This window comes from Nipponia nippon, unplaced genomic scaffold (genome assembly GCF_047370975.1).
Source record: "Nipponia nippon isolate SJK-2023a ecotype South Korea unplaced genomic scaffold, ASM4737097v1 scaffold_2, whole genome shotgun sequence".
NCBI classification, from domain to species: Eukaryota; Metazoa; Chordata; class Aves; order Pelecaniformes; family Threskiornithidae; genus Nipponia; species Nipponia nippon.
In genome coordinates, this window is record NW_028262336.1 from 84,835,579 (window position 1) to 84,852,791 (window position 17,213).

The 17,213-nt window shown below is 39.3% G+C and overlaps 1 long non-coding RNA gene across 1 annotated transcript in view; it reads right to left on the reverse strand.

Annotated features, from left to right (window-relative positions):
• Positions 1-9,208, reverse strand: part of LOC148055863 (uncharacterized) — a 113,396-nt gene extending 104,188 nt beyond the window's left edge. The window contains exon 1 of the long non-coding RNA XR_015705185.1: positions 8,775-9,208. This is a non-coding gene — a long non-coding RNA (uncharacterized LOC148055863). The remainder of the gene's footprint in view (positions 1-8,774) is intronic.
• Positions 9,209-17,213: the final 8,005 nt, after the last annotated feature.

Sequence of the window (17,213 nt, forward strand, 5' to 3'; positions counted from 1 at the left end):
GCCACCAGAAAAATACAACTTCTCTGCGTTTTGTCTGAAGACATCTGATCATGTGAATAGCCCTTACTCAAACAAGACGTTCAGGGGGAAGAGTTGGGCACACCATCCAGCCAGGGATGATGTGACTAGTACCAATGTCAGAAATATATCCTTGTGTCTGCCAGCATACAGACACAGAGGTTGCTGAGTGACCCAAGTGAATACAGCTGAGCTGTAGTCACACCACTTTCTCTTTCTTGCTTTGATTGCAGTTCTTACGCAGCAGGTATCATTCATGCTTACACATTTCCTGGGTACGTATGGCTCCCATACACCACAAATTTAGTTTGGCCCTGTGCAGAATGACTTTGTCCTTGTTTCCAGTCCCTGCTACTTTGAGAAACATTTCAATCTAATACACTCCCAGCTGGAAGTTTCACTTCATCCAGCTGCCAGAAGAATAGCTCTCCACATCTGGACAGAGTCCTAGTACTTGATTGTTTCCTAGGGGACATGCAAGTGTCACACAAAAGCCATACTTCAGAGTATGAAACCCTCAATACATAAATCTATGATTCTCATTTAGCAGTGATACCATCACAAGGAAAACACTCCAAATGCAGCGAAGAAAAACCTTAATGGGGGAATTCTGACAGCATTTGTTGATGCACGCACACTGAAGCTAGCCATGAGAAACTCATTGCCTGGCAAAACGTACAAGCACTTCATTTTCTAAATAATTGGTGCTTGGTGAAATATTTGTGCACACTTATCATCACGCCAGAGATGCCAAGGCCAATTGAATGTCTAAGGCATTCCTCAACTGAGATGACAAAGGCCCTCCACTGCGCAATTCATGCTGCTGTGGCTCAGTGAAACCTTTTATGTCACATGTCAGACAGACACACTCGAATGTATCTGCTCTGCATGACATTGGTGGCATTCCTTCTTGATAGCAATGGACTTTCATTTAGGCTGGATCGGTTAAAGTTATGTGAGCAGGAAGAATATGAAGCCCATACTGAGTACAGTTTACCATGTGATACACACACGGTGTTTGCTTAAAAAAGCTTTCAAATATTTCTTGTATCTGTGGATTGCTATTCCACGCCGTTTTAATCTCCAAGGGATATTTCTGCTGCCTTAACATCCGTCCACAATTAGCAGGGGAAGACAATTTAATCAACATTAAAATACCATGAATATATGACTAAACTGGATTTATGATTTTATTTCATATCACCAGGAATTCTGTTATAGGCAAGAACAAACACCCTCTCCCTTTATCTCCAGCCCATCACTGAAGAAGAGAGCACTCCCTCTGGTATGCTTTAATAGCCCTGTGCCATGTCAGATATGCAAAGCAATCATAAATCCACTTTAGCTTGTTAGTTTACTGCTGTTTTCTATCACCAGACAAGCACAAAGCAACTGGAATGTGTCAGTGAATCTGGCCCTAAATCACACTACTTTTTTTTTTTTATCAAGTGGTATTTTTAAGCTGTGCCAAGTAATAACATTCCAAGACACCCAGGGAAGAGAGTTACACCACATTCACTGACTTTCTAGCATGCAGATGGCCTGATTCTCTGTGAAGTCCTGGCTGCTTGGCACAGTTTGGGCAAAGCAGTATAAGCCCAGCTCAGCTGACTACTTAAATGGAACTTACTAGAGTAGTATGTACAAGAATACTATTCCTGAAAGAAGTGCATCAGAATTCAATAATTCAATTTGTTTTTTGTTTTATAAATATATTTTAGAGACTTAATTAAATCATAATTGTAACGGAAGAAAAGTTTCTCAAAAATTTTCTAGGAGGAATGAGTTTCTTCCCCTTCTTACTTTCCTTCTATTTTGAACTATGTTACATCTACATTTTACTGTTCTTTATCAAGAGGAAAACCAGAAGTACATAAATGACAGTCAGGAAGATAAAGCTGCGCAATTAATCCAAAGTTAAAAGTCAGATCTGCAGCAGGGGAAAAAAAAAAAAAAACGCATAGAAAATGCGAAGACAGTGGCTGGTGAACCTAGAGAGACAAAATGTCTCTCTTTAGCTAGGCATGGAAGCACATAAAAGTCTCTTTAACACCACATTCCTGAGTGACTATGCCCAGCTCCATAGTCAGACTAAATGAAATGGCAATTGCTCATCCATTACATTTGACAAGGATGCTGCTGTTATTAAAAAAATCATGTTTCTTTTGTGTGTCATTCTATTCCAAAGAAAACCATGAGAGTATACCAATGGTTCGTGAGACACCATGATGATATGAGTGCTCCTCTGACCAAGGAATGACTTATAAACATATGGCTTTTGAAACTGTGGGACTTATATTGTTTTGCTTAATGTGATAGGAAAGAGCAATAACCTGATTCTGTTTTTCTCAAACCATGGATAACAGTTTTAGTTGCTTTAAATAAATAAGTGGATCAAATTAGCTACATACATAACGAAGAAAATTCTCAGGAAAGCCAATACAATATGCTATCCTATAGTCAGCAGCAGCTCAAGTAATCTAGGGCAAGAGAGAGAATATTTATACCGGGAGCCAGTCAACACATTTGTCACTTAACTCTCCAGCCCAGCAGGGCTTCAAATACAGCCAGCAATTAAAGATAGTTAGGCAAGCAAAGGTTACATAGAGACAAATGAGGCCATAAAGGGGCCCTGCTTGACAAAAATTTTGAGAATTACAGATTTCTTTTGTGTGTGTTCTTCTGCTCTTCTTCCACAGGAGATGTATTTCACAGATATTTCACAGTGCTAACTTAGCGGTATATGCTTTCCTAGGGCAGTCTGAAAGAGAGATAGTAAATTAGTGATGTAGAGATTGGTACAATTTAATGGCCTGATTTCACAAAGGTCCAAGGATGTGGTCATCTTTTTCCCTATAAGCCTATATTTTTGCCTGATTTTTACAAAGCTAATTAAGTGCTGTCAAGTATTTCAGCTTGTAAGAAAACCTTTGGTGCTATGGCTGTGGCTATCTGTCTTTGATACAAACATCTTAAAAGCAGCATGGGAATGTGTTTCACTTTCAGAATACCCTATGTTCATATGGCTACCACATGGGTCAAGAGTCCATCTGTGTGTGCCCTTGCCCTGAGCATGCTAACATGCAGTGAATGGTTATGCCCAGATGCGATATCTATACCAGATCATAAAATAGCCAGGAACGGTGTTCAGGTCAAGTGGCACAGTAATTTCCTTTGTCTGTGCTCTTCTGAAGGCTTATTGTAGGAGAAGGTGTAAACTGCGATGTGTAAATCCAGCCAGTGGATGTGTCCATTTGCAAGTTTGAAAATAAAACATCTACTGAGAAAAGGGGGAAGGAAGTCCTAGAAATAATACATGACCCAGTATCTCAGTTTCCGTTTAGATCAAGTTAGTCAAATTCTCAGAGAACTTTCTGATATATGTACCTTACCATATTTTACCTGTAACCATGATTTTGTATTTGGGAAGTAGCCATAGGATAACAGGATCACAGGATAATTCAGGTGGGAAGGGATCTCGGCAGGTCTCTAGTCCAAGCTGCTGCTCAGTGCAGGGGTATCTCTGAGGTCAGATCAGATTGCTCAGGACTGCACACAGTGGGGTTTGAAAACCTGACAGAGGTCGCACAGCCTCTCCGGGCAACCTGCTCCACTTCTTGACTGTCCTCAAGGTATCGGTTTTTGGTTTTGTGGTTTTGGGGTTTTTTTGCTTTGTGCCATTTGGTAGCTTTTCCATTCCAATGTACAACTGTTGTCCCTTTTTCTCTGGCCATGCACCTCTTTAAATAGCCTGGCTCTGTCTCCTGATGACTGCCCTGTATCAGGGGGCTTCTGTTAGGTCTCCCCAAAGCCATCTCATCTCCAGGCTGAACAAGCCCATGATCCTTGGCCTCTTCTCAAAGGGCAAGTGTGCCAGCCCCCCTGAGCATCCTGGTGGCCCTCCATTGGACCATTCTCCAGATCTGTACAAGTGTATCTTCTGCACATGTGGCTGAGAAGAGAATTTCAGTGGGAACACTCCTTTTTAAAGTTATTTAATTCAGTGTGTATTTGAAATACAGTTCTGTGATCCAGTATCTACAAGAGTTGTCACTTAAACCTGACATCACACTGCAGAGCTTTCAGATGTTTCTCCTTAGACTTTCACATCACAAATGAGCATGTCCCCTATGGGACTCCTTATTGTATTCCCTCACTCCCTTGGGACTTTCTCCTCTCTCCTCCTCTCTCCCTCCTTCTCTTTCTCATTCCTTCCTTTTCTCCATATCCCATCTTCCTTTATACATTAAAAAAAAAAAAATTCCAAATACATTTTTTTAATACTTTTGGTGAAAGCACTTTCAAACTCACAAAGCTGTAAAGTTGCAGCACATCCAAAAGGAAAAGCCACTTAGGTCGAACTTTGTTTTGTCTGGTGGGTCTAGGCTTGTTTGAAAGAATAATAGTAGTAATAATAGCTGTAGTGCATCTTGAAGCAAGACCTGGCAATCTGTGAGACAACTTGAAATTAAAAATACAAAACAAAACAGAACAAAACAAAACCAAACAATCACAGTAATTTCTGACAGTTACAAAATGTTTATTTTCTCTTACTGTTTTCAAATTATTATCCTTGCAGTTAGTTAACATTTTACAAGAATAATTACCTTAAGCTGACAGGCTAAAGCAATTTCTAACATATCTTAAGTTCATTATTAGAATTCAGAAGATTTCAAAGACCTGTTAAAAACAGAAATATTATATTTCTTATGAAAGTACTGTTTAAAAATACTCAGTGTTATTACAAAGTATATACTAATTGGCAGCTGGTTGCCCTCTGCTTTGGACAGGGAGTTCTAATTCAGCTTTAGGCAGGGCAGATACATTCTGGAATTGGCATGCCAATTTTTTATTTTCGTCCTTATTAAAATTATTTCTAAGCCAGTCAACAAAGCAGAGAATGAATCAAAGCACTTATTGTGCCATTAAGTCTCTGCGCATTGAGAATAATGCTCCTCAGGGCTGAAATCTTTCCTTCTGCTCTCTGGACTCCTACAAGAAAAGTGATATATGAAAAAATACTTCTACTATGTGCAGCCAAATCTTTAGGTCAGAAAAGAAAAGCACGATGGTCCAGCTAAATGGCCAGAAACAGTGTCAGAACAGGCTACATTTCTCGTTCTTGTTCCCACTTTACTCAGTGCCTGGATAAAATTAAACACAGCAAAAGTCCTGGTAGCTGGTGCCAAAGCCCATTGAGTTGTTGCGTAAAAAGCATCATCATAAAACTATGGGCTGTCCTTTTAAAGAAAGTGGCAGCAAAGCCTGAGTGTGTGTTATACATGCCCAGAATACATTTGTTTTATCAGGTCTATCAGGGAAGATAGGCAAAGGAATATTCACTTTCCAGACTGCAACTCAGTTAGGCTCAGATGCTCAGCTCTTAAAAACAGAGTAAACTTGGGTGTAGTTGGAAACATGAAAGTCACAGCGAATTTTCTAAGATATTTGAGTATTTCAAGTTATGTGATACCTGAGTGTAGTCTTATTTGTATGCATATCATTTCAGCTTCAACTCTCCATTACCTACATAATTCCTGAGATGTGCTCTAGCTCATATTTTTAACCACACCAGGTTTTTTCCTCTTTTTTCTTGCTTCATTTCTCTTTATGGCAGATACCCACAAAATAAGGATACAAATGGTCACACAGCACTAGGAAAACAGCTCCTATCTGACCTGATCTCCCAAAGTCAGGAGTTCTTTTCAAAGTAGTAATTTCAAAGGAGCAAGATAACTGCGGATGAACTGACCTTGTTTAAATATCTTGGACAAACCAGAATCACTAGTGCTGCATGCCAAAACCCATGCCAAAAGTGGTTCTATCTTAGGTTTGCGAAATCTTTTCTTATGAAATCTTAATCTAACGCAGCACATTTCTGCTAAGGATTTTGGTTTCAAGTACAGTTTTCTACTAAAAATCACCTTCCTGAGAAATGCCTAACTGCTTCTACCCACGAGCAGGACATGAGTCTCTTTAGAGTTAGATTATGACATATCAGTTAGCTGTACCTTCTTGGGAAACACAGCAGACAGAAAAGCAATTCAAAATGGGTTTCATCAAGCCCCAAATTTGTCTGTTTTGCACTGTTTTATGAGGGGTCGATAGCCAGCAAACTTTGCTCCTTTGGTGCAATAACAGCAATGTGCATGACAGGCTAAAGCATAAAAACTTCATGCGGTTTGTCTCAGGATTGTCCTGGCAAATTCCTATCAATTCTTCTTTAAAGCCTTGAAAGAAAGTTGGATAAAAATGTCATTGTTTTGTTGTCCAGTCATGACATGGTCTTGACTCTTATTAGACAACTAATCCCTTACAGAAGTCTAGTCCTCTCTTAGTGGTCCCTTGGAAGTGAGACTAGCATGAGCAGAAAAAAGAGAGCATTATACTTTAGCATCTTAAAAGGAATGATATTAAGAGAAACAAATCAAAACAACTCAAATTTAGAATTATTTATTATTATTATATTGTCTTTCCTGCAACAAATTACAGCTTGTCACAAAAATTGCTCCAAATGTTGCTATGGTCTGGTTTTAGATTATTGCTATCTTTTGAGGGTTGCTTATTCAAAAGAGTAAGTGTTACATAACTAAAAACACTAGGGTACTCAGTATTTTACACTGATGAGGGACATTTTGGATGAGATTACAAGCTGCTCATTTGTTTGTTTGCTTGTCTCATTGTTGTTCTTTGGCTAAGACAGCATCACTTGTTTATATGCCTTGAAATGAGATCGTCAGTATAACGCAACTAAGGACTTAGCCCTGCACAATGTCCTTAGTCAGGGAAAGTTCAGACAGAACTGGAGTACTGTCTGGAGTATTTGTTTAACTGTTTTACTGGGTCTGGAAAAGTGATCAGCATATTGGAAGATCAAGTCCACCTGTGTGGTACTTTGATGAGAGAAAAAACTTGTATGAAACCTCTGAAGTTATCACGTACATTACACATTTGGAACAAGCAAGCATTCAGGATTTGTTATGGGAAGATAAAGGCAGTACTTTCTCTCTTGTATTACTGGAGAGAGAGAGAAGAAGAAATCGTAAAGGTTAATCATGGGGAAAGAAGAATTGTCTGAGATCCCAAAGAACCCAAGTCACTTTTGAAAGATAAAGAATGCAGCACATGACATCACCAGCACTTCATTAAGAACACGTTCTAACATGCCCTTCTTGCTTCAGAAATTATCCGTACCTAATTATTTTGGGCTCATAATTTTTTTGCTGCTTTCTGCATTTCAGCTACAGCCAAGGCAAAAAAAAAAAAAATGCTTAGTACAAAAAGAAGGCAAAATTGAATCAAATATGTTTACAGGTTCAGAAGTGAAAACAGAAAGAAAAATGCTGACACAGTCTTGCATAATAAATGAACTTATAAAATTTTATACTTAAAAGACCATCAGTAATACGGAGGATAATCAAGTGCCCTAGACTTATTTAGGTTGGTATTGTTCACTTTTAGCATGTTTTTAACAGTAAAAAGGTAAGGGAATGCTGGCATTATTGTTGGTGGTAGAAAAGGTTTCCATGAATGTATTAGGTAAAAAGCAGTGTGATCTCAGTGGGCACAGAAAAAATCTAGCAAATCTTCCAAACTCACCACTTGTCGCTATATGACTTTTCCTCTGACAGCAAATTGATTACTGCTGCACAGACCCTGCACCATGTGTCAAAAAGGACCTATTAAGGTCAAGATGATGGGACAAATATATGGGATAAATATGCCAAGGTGATGGCATAACTATATTTTACCAGGATCAGTATAATTTCCACCTATTCTACTCTGTCCACACAGCTGCATATATTAAGAGATTAATCCTAATTCTAGTTCAGACAGTAATTTCATATTGCTGAATCACCTAAAATAGCTTTTCATTTTCTAGCCTCTCTGTAGGGTAGAAGTCTTTTATTGAAGCCTTATTCTCAGGACACAGGAAAACTGCACAACCATATATGATGAGATTGCATCATGTCATTTAGGCTCCTCCTTAACTGCCTCCAAACATTGCAAGCATGAAATCCAGGCTATTCTCTGCATCTCCACCTGTTCCATCTGAACATCAGGAGACACTTTTTTACTGTGTGGGTGACTGAGCACTGGCACAGGTTGCTCAAGGAGGTTGTGGAGTTTCCATCCTTGGAGATATTAAAAAGCTGTCTGGACATGGTCCTGGACAACTGGCTGTAGGTGGCCCTGCTTAGCAGGGGGATGGACCAGATGACCTCCAGAGGTCCCTTCCAATTTCAGCCTTTCTGTGATTCTGCGATTCTGTGATTGTGTGATCTCCAATACCAAAAAAATGAAGCCTTATGAGGTAAGACTTTCAAAGGAAGGATGAAAAGGAACTGGGTAAATATAAAAAAAAGCTGGGACAGAATAGGGAATTAGCATAAGTTCAAATATTTAGCATGAAAAGATATCTCAAGTTACATCTTATTGTAGCACTTCAGTGCATCCTATTCAACATAGGTTTTGCTACATGAGCCTGCTAAAATTCAGTTATTTGCATTTGCTATTTCTGGTAATTGAGAGTGAGGGAAGACACAACAGAACACAGACCACTTGGACTCCTGCGTGATAATCCAGAACAAAACTTACATAAAGCATGAAATACCTCCCACATTTATGTTACACTTCTATCTTTGTGATTTGATCCCTATTAAACAGCCTGGAAACCTTACCAAAGCCACCAAGAGCATACACACAAAGATATCTGAAAAGTGGCCAGTCCAGGTCTCTGTAGCAGTGAGACTTACCTATTGATGTCAGACACGGCAGCTGTTTCAGATTCCCTCTTCTCCTTAATAACTTCATTCTCTGGTAAAGCCAAATTCTCCTTCCTTCTGGGTTGATTAGTGCTTCAGGTGAAAAAGAAAAGTCCAAAGAATTCTTCACCCTATAGCATATAATCCTCCTTTTTGGTCCACAGCTCTCAAGAAGGTCTTTTATTAAGGTATTTCTTCAGCTGCCTTTCAGACAGGATCTTCCTGTATTCAGTCCTGGATATCTGTGGGGATGTCTGAAGTCCCTATCTGCATAATCTAAAATACCTTAGACACTTTTTTCAACTTCCTAGTTATTTCTTAAGTACTCATCTTCTGATACCACTCAAAGAAATCTTCCAAGCCTTCGTTCACACATCATTTCAGGGGTCAGCTGTATTTCATAATACTGGCATGAGTTTATCTCACTGGAGTTCACAGGAGTCCTTTGAGATGGAACCAGAAGATTTCTTTTATTCTCTTGGAAAGGAAATATCTTACTTGATCTGTAAAACACCTTAAAAGCAAAACCCTGTTCTGTTACTTTCCCAAATAACAGTTTAGTTGATTAGCAACTGAATCACACAATTTGCCATAAATTCACTTAATGTTACTTTGGTTGGATATTTAAAACCACGTTACAAAGATTTGTGGTGTTTCTGTCAGGTCACATTCACTTCAGACTTGGGCACTAGCTAAGTACTTAATTAAGTGTTTTCATACAGAAAATCATGGGCAAACTTTGGAAAGCTTGGATAAACCAACGCGTGTCCAAATGATTATTTAAAGGTCATTTGAACCTAATCAAGCTGTGTTTCATGATGACCTCATGGCATGAGTTTCTCTCAAATACTTCCTAGATTTGACTGTGCCAAAAATACATTAAAATAGTGATTTCTTAAAATATACTGACAGACACATATCTAATCCAGCAGTAAATGGTACCCTGTAACCATTTAAAAACAAAGTTAACCAGATTTGATTGGTTTGATTTTGAAAAGGGTTTTAGTTCAACTCGGTGTTCTGAATGATGGCTCTAACTGTGTTTCCTATAATCTTGCTTCTTTTTTACAAAGTAAGTTATTTTGTAAAAGTATTGGGAATTATAATGAACAATTGGCAATCAGTTATGCTAAAGTAAGACATTATAACATGTTTACAAAAGATTTTATGGTAAATGTATGTCCTCTTTGCATTATAGTTGAACACAACAAAAAGAATGGTAGAAGAAAGAAATTAAGAGAAAGGAACAAGAAAAGAATACAGATAGAAAGAGAAAAAAGATCCACACAAATTAAAAAAAAAGGAATTTGGAAGGGCATGATTCAAATGTGTGGAACTACATTAGGAATAAGGAGCTGATTAGTTGCATTAAAGGCAAACTCCCATGACAACTTTGTTGAAGTCACTAACACCTTTGCATCAGTTTTTCCATCTTTAATAAGAATATTTACCAGTGCAGAAGTAATGGTTAAAATTAGATTATCTTTTGTGAGATGAAAATTAATGCGCAGAATCTTACACCTTCAAAAGGCTGTCCAATTATTAACTAGCTTATCTAATCAAAGGGTTTTAAAGCATAAAACATCATGACAAAATTCTTTTAATAGATCACAAACAGCCAATAAAAATGTTTTTTCCTCATATGTGTAGAAATAAATCATTTGTATAAAATAGAAATTGCCTGCTGTGCTTTTTATGAAAATAACAGTAACACTTCAGACAATGAAGCCGAGGGTGGGACTACTAACAGTTATAAATACAACATTAACAACGTCATTGTATTTCCCTTGACTTCCACACTTGTATCTCTGGGGAAATAAAGGCCCTGTTACTTACTAACTTGAATTCCTGTCATTGTACTTTGGGAATCAGTTGCTTGAGATGAAAACCTACAACGTATGCCTAAGGTTATCAACTTGGGGTCATTCACAAGCACTGATGTACAGCTTTTTTTTTGAGAAAAGCACAGAGAGAGAGAGACCTGTAATAAATCAAGGTAAACAACAAACTATGTGATGGCAGAAATTGTAGTGGAAAAGTGAAAAATGTCCCACAGTTTTTTTTTATTAAAAAATAACCACACTGTACTGTGATAATCATAATATTTTTTTTAAGTTTTCAGCCACTCCAAAGCAGTGATGTGTCAAACTTTGCAAAAAAACCAATTCATCATTTTCTTCCTAGTATCTTTCCCTCCCTCCTGCCACTACACAGTTAAAGTGAACTGATTACAGCAAAACCTCAAGCAAAATGCTTATCCCCTGCTCTAGCTAATACCAGTGGGTAATTATCTCTCAGCATTCGCTAAAAATCTACCCTGGGTCAGACAGAGCCACTGCTAAACTTCTTCCATCAAGCTATAGCATTCCTTTCCCTCTGAAAACATCTCTTTTTGTTTAGAAAGGACTGCATTAATGTCATTACATGTTAAATCACCTTATACACATACAGACCCTTCTTTGGTTGGTGTGGAATCCTGTTGCTCATGCAAATGGGTGACCGAGAACCCTGGTGGAGCCAAGCATGGTGTGGGTAAGGAAGGGATGGACAAATCAGTTTGACAAAATAGTGTCACAAAAAGTCAGCCAGACTTCCAAGGTCCTGCAGTCCCAATGCCCTCTCAAACATGGTCCTGTTCCTCCTCAAGACTGTTATTCAAAAGAAATTCTTGGAAACATAAATGAAGAAGCAGTCACACAGGGACAGAAGGACACAAGGGCAATGGTCCCAGGCTGCTCTGTGATGCTTCTCCATAACCTATCTGTGCTCATGGATATTATATATATTCTATTTCAAGAAACTCTGAAGTCCTTTAGAGAAATAAGGCAGCACTGTATCAGCAGTCATTTATTTTTGGTTTAGGTGTTACATATCTTGATGTCCAATTCTTTGCTATTTCCATTTGGTCAAAAAATTTATAGCTGTTCATTTAAAGGGGAATGGCCAAATGTTAGTTTAGTGGTTAGATGGTGGAATGGCAGCAGCAGTTTCTTGTTGCAATGTTACTTAACCTGTATAGTTAAGACAAGTCAAGGAAGGGTCTTTCAGTTTTAGTCCCTGGAGCAAGGCCACATCTATTACAGTGAAAAAAAGTAGGCTCAGGCTGTTCCCTGGCACAGAGGCTGAATGGCATGGGACAGCCAACATGCATACAGTTAAACTCTCAGTATTCAACACAAAATAGCTATACTCTTAACTGCTTGTCGGGAATAGTTCTTGCCCCTGCTAACTCTGGAAGCATGCCCAGGTTTTGTTTGGGAGGGTGATAGCTAGCCGCTAGAGCTGTGCCATGGACTATAGCATACTATGGCAGCATGGACCTCCAAATTCCTGTGCCTGGGATGTTCCCTGGGAATGTCTAGTTTACTTATACAGGCATAGCCAGATGTTCTTGGGATGGTAAGAAGTGCTAACTTTCTGTCACATCTGAAACAGTCTCTGCAGTGAGAATATAGAAAGAAAAAAAAGACCGAATTCTTCTATTTCCTTTCTTCCACCCTTCCTCCCTCACGTGCTGCAGAGTAGATTCCAATCAGGTTCTTTTTTTCTCCATACTGATATAGCAAGAACATATTTTAGAAGTAACTTTGTTTTCACAGAACTATCCTCAGAATAGAACAGTTGAACATGTTTTCCCTCATCTTCCTCCATCTAGGACTGAGAAGGATGTGTAAGCCTTCTGTTTTCTCAGTTTTCCTTCATCTGTCTGAGGAGTTGCTTCAGGAAGGTGCTGAGCAGCCTAGAAGACACAAGGAGCTGCACCTGTGGGGTATGCATGTGAACAGATATCATAGAATCATAGAATCATAGAATTGTTTAGGTTGGAAAAGACCCTTAAGATCATTGAGTCCAACCGTTAACCTATCACTGCCAAGTCCATCTATACTATGTCTTCAAGCACCGTATCTATCAGTTCTTTAAATACCTCCAGGGATGGAGACTCAACCACTTCCCTGGGCAGCCTGTTCCAATGCCTGACTACCCTTTCGGTGAAGAAGTTTTTCCTAATATCCAACCTAAACTTCCCCTGGCACAGCTTGAGGATGTCTCCTCTCGTCCTATCACTCGTTACTAGGGAGAAGAGACCGACCCCCACCTCACTACAACCTCCTTTCAGGTAGTTGTAGCGAGCAAGAAGGTCTCCCCTCAGCCTCCTCTTCTCCAGACTAAACAACCCCAGCTCCCTCAGCCACTCTTCATAAGACTTGTGCTCTAGACCCTTCACCAACTTCGTTGGCCTCCTCTGGACATGCTCCAGCACCTCGATGTCCTTCTTGTAGTGAGGGGCCCAAAACTGAACACAGTACTCGAGGTGCGGCCTCACCAGTGCCGAGTACAGGGGCAGTATCACCTCCCTGGTCCTGCCAGCCACACTATTCCTGATACAAGCCAGGATGCCATATCACTCTGTTGTTTCTGTAGGTGTCACTTTTTCAACATTGTAAAGAGTATCTATTATTTGGGGTTTCAATATTTTCCTTTGCCCAATTGGAGAACAGACTTCTGCTTGTGTCTTCTTTATGCATGGCCCAGAAAAGCGGCTCTTATTATGACTCGGGGCCATTGCTTCTCAGATCTGGCCAGACACCCATCTTTCCTAGACATTTCAGACTCAGATGCAAAACAAGGATTATATATGCATGCCTGTGCAGATGAGTATGCCAGCAGTCAGAGCATGTTGATAAGTCCAGAACTATGGATTAATTCTGGAAAAAATATAGGAGTCAATGACTATAAAAAGTGCACATCTATGGCTATAGATGAGTGGGAGTGAATGAGGTTATCCTGTTTCAAAGAGAAAATAAAAATATTGGGTGGAGCAGCAAGGGTAGGAACCTTTTAGAATGAGAAGTAAGGTTTATGAAGACATCAGAAAAGAGCTGGTTTGTGAAACAAGCGAAACCTAGGCCCAAATGTGCCATCTTGTACTGAGCATTGTGAAGCCCTGTTGTGGCCCTGTATTTTCCAATCCACCCATGACTGGGACATTTTGGAAATCTTGTAACATAATTTCATCTCCTGAAACTTGCAGCATCCATTGTGAACTCGGGAGAGGCTGAGCGATTACCCAAGCCAAACCTTTGGAATTTACTGTGTTTGTCCATCATTACAAGAAAAGCTTTTTCAATGCATGCCTTTGATGTCCTGTTGTTTTCCGTTGTACTTCCAAACCCATTGCCCATTGTGTGAAATGCAGACAAATAGTAATGTGAATTTATTATATTGACAAAGCTCCAGTGGATGCTAACTCCCAGCCAACAGCGCATTTAAGTTGGAACCAAGTCTAGGTTTCAGGCCAGTTTTCTGGAGGCTGAACCCATTTTACCAGCAAGCACTTCAAGCACTAGCTCTGTTGTTGTCAATTGTCTCTATTTTTTGGACTGGGCACCTAAGTTGCTGCTAGGCACAAAGGACAAAAAAGGGCTGAAACAATAAACATTGCGAGCTCCTAGCATATAGTCCCCCTACAGAATTTGGAGAACTCAGTCCTAAGTAATCCTATCTGAAATGCTTTCATGCATATCTGGGAAAGGAAAGGGAAAGGAAAGGGAAAGGGAAGGGGAAGGGGAAGGGGAAGGTTTTCATCTTCCAAAGACCAGTGGTATCATTCATAGTACCTCTTGGGAACAGACCCTCAAGTGTACTTTCAAATGCTTTGACATGATATAGGTAGCTATTGCTAGTCAAACCATGTCAGGGACTACTCTAACAACTTAAAAATACTGACAGCTGCAAAATAATGCATGAGCTCACACTTTCATACTGCTTAGTTTTCTCATAACTTATGATGAAAGAGACATCTAAATTAAAAGCATTATTGCTCTAAGTTTCTTTTCTTGACAACAGGAGAGATAGGTCCTTCAGATTTCATATGGCCCATATCTCACTCTGCATACGTTGATCTTTTCCCATTGAATCTAGGGGTTCTGGGAAAACTAAACTCTAAATACAAATGACTCAGTTAAGTTCGTACATTAGTTGGAAATAAACCAGTCCAAATTTTGTCGCTCATATTTATGAAACTACTTGCATGATAATTTAAAGTTCCCAGGTCAAAACTTGTCTTCAGTGTTATTTGTGCATGTCCAAAAAAGACAGCCTAGGCCATCAAATCCATTCAACTTATTTTTTGTCCAGTAATGATTTTTAGATTTTCAGATATTCTGAACAGTTTAATTATTTTGATGCTCCATATGGACAATTTCTGTTTATCAGAGAACATTGCCTTTTATTTATAAGTACAAAAAATGTTAGACTGTCAAAGTCTTTTCAATAATGTAGAGTATCCTGTGTCCTTTACTAATGACATATTTATTAAACTTGGATTTTGTCCAGAAAAATATACCACTGGGACTAATTTATTTCTTTTGGTATCACTGTTTTTAACTTTATGATAATTGAATTCACCAGAGATATTTACTATGAAGGACCCTGTCCTGTCCCTCCAGAAGCCCAATGGGAGTGCTGTTAATTGATTTCCAGAAGAGTAGGATTGGGTCCACATTATCTGAATCAATGCCAAGACAAAGTTTGTTTCAGTCTGAGGTTTTGGCTAGTTCCTTACACCAAAAATAGAGATAAAGGAAATGTTTCCTCTTTATCATGAATATTAACCCATTTGAATCAATGTGCGTTACACTCTGACTGATTTTAGAAAAGGAAACTGCATGGAACATGCAACGAGCCATTGTATAGAAAGTGATCCAAATTTACTGGTAGCTTAAAAGTTACACATGGAGAATTAGTTGGTTAGGAAACTGATGTTAAGAAGAGGAATAAATGATAAAAGAGGCAATATGACATCATCTGCCCTTGAGTGGATGTAAAATTTATGTGACAAGACACAGAGAAAGATGAGGAATCCCAAGAAAGACAACAAACAGATGTAGGAAAAAGCTTCTCTTTTTAACTTACTTATCTTATACTAAACTTTCTTCCAGCTAAAACTCAGACACTTGGCTTCATCTCTTCTAGTTTTAAACATCTAGAAGCTTGAAAATTAAATCTGAGCTAGTCACTATACTCTCACCAGACTGAAAGAAGAGAGAATAGTAGATTACCCAGAAGACAGATCCTCTGAGCAATCTTATGCCCTGATGTCCAGATGCAATTAATCACCTTCAGAGACAAGTGATTTCATTCATGCAAAGAAATCTTATAAAAGCTACTTCAGGTTTAGCATCTATAATGCAGATGCCTAGCTCAGAAATTACTCTCATGCAGAGTACAGCCTCCAGCACACATTTTGTGGGTAAAAAAAAGAGATCAGGAAAAACAGAACTCCATTTAGCCAGAATCCATCCACCATTGCCTAGTCATTGCTGAAGGTCTCATTTGCATCATACTCTTTGAGACAAAACACAGTGCTCCACAGACATCCTATGGCCAACCTGCAGAGACTCATTAAGCTATTAAGAGAGCTCTCCACCTAGCTTTAAAAAGGGATGGGCTTTTTTTCTTCCCTGTTCCACAGCTGCTGATTCCCTTACAGTTCACACTGAAATGCTCCATTGTTTTGCCAGATGATCCTTTTCCATCAGCTGCTCATCTTCTCCACTCTCTGCCACAAGTGGATCCATCTCTGACTCTGAGAGCTCTGTCTGTTTACATTTGAGGTGAGTAGCTCACTAACTGCATGTCATTCCTCCCCGTGCAGAAGGCAGGTCCAAGGTCCACCGTAACTCTGTCTTCAAGGCTTCCCTGGAACTTGCAGGATATGTCTGTATCACCCTGTATAGGATTAGCTGGGGACCCAAGGATCAGCGGCATGGCACAACTTACTTGCACACATCTAAACCCTCTTCCCCTACCCCCACCCCATACACACCAAAACAAGGTGGCTGTGTCCAGATTTCTTGCTGGAACAGTCTCTATCGTGCATTATTCCCATAACACACCCAGGCAATATCTAGGCCAGTGCTAGCTGGCACAGACATAACCACACTGCTGTGGGGGGGTTCTCGGAAGAGTGGTGAATTTAACCTATCCATCAGTTAATAAGAAATACATGGAATTACTCTTTCCTCTTTGCCAAATCTTGCTCTTGCACAATAATGTTTAGATCCATAACTCTTCATGGTGCTTAACAGACTGACATGCTCTTGAAGCAAATCACCTGCCAAGGGGGAGGCAATAAGTGGGACATGAAGCCCTCAGAAATTATGGTTGACTTACATTCTTAAGAACATGTGTATCACTCAGCTGGTGATATGTGGTAGGAACCACTGATTACACATTTGCAGCTAAAATGAAAACGTTAGGGAAGGAATCCATTTCTCTAGCTGTTCCCTTCCTTTTTATTCCAGAAATATATATACCAGTTTCATGTTTCACCTGTTGAGCTTGTTGGGGTTTAAAATGTTAAAAGGGGCAAAGGGTTTGCTTAAAATAGCAACTGCAAAAGGAATGATGAGAAAGGGAGTGGACTTT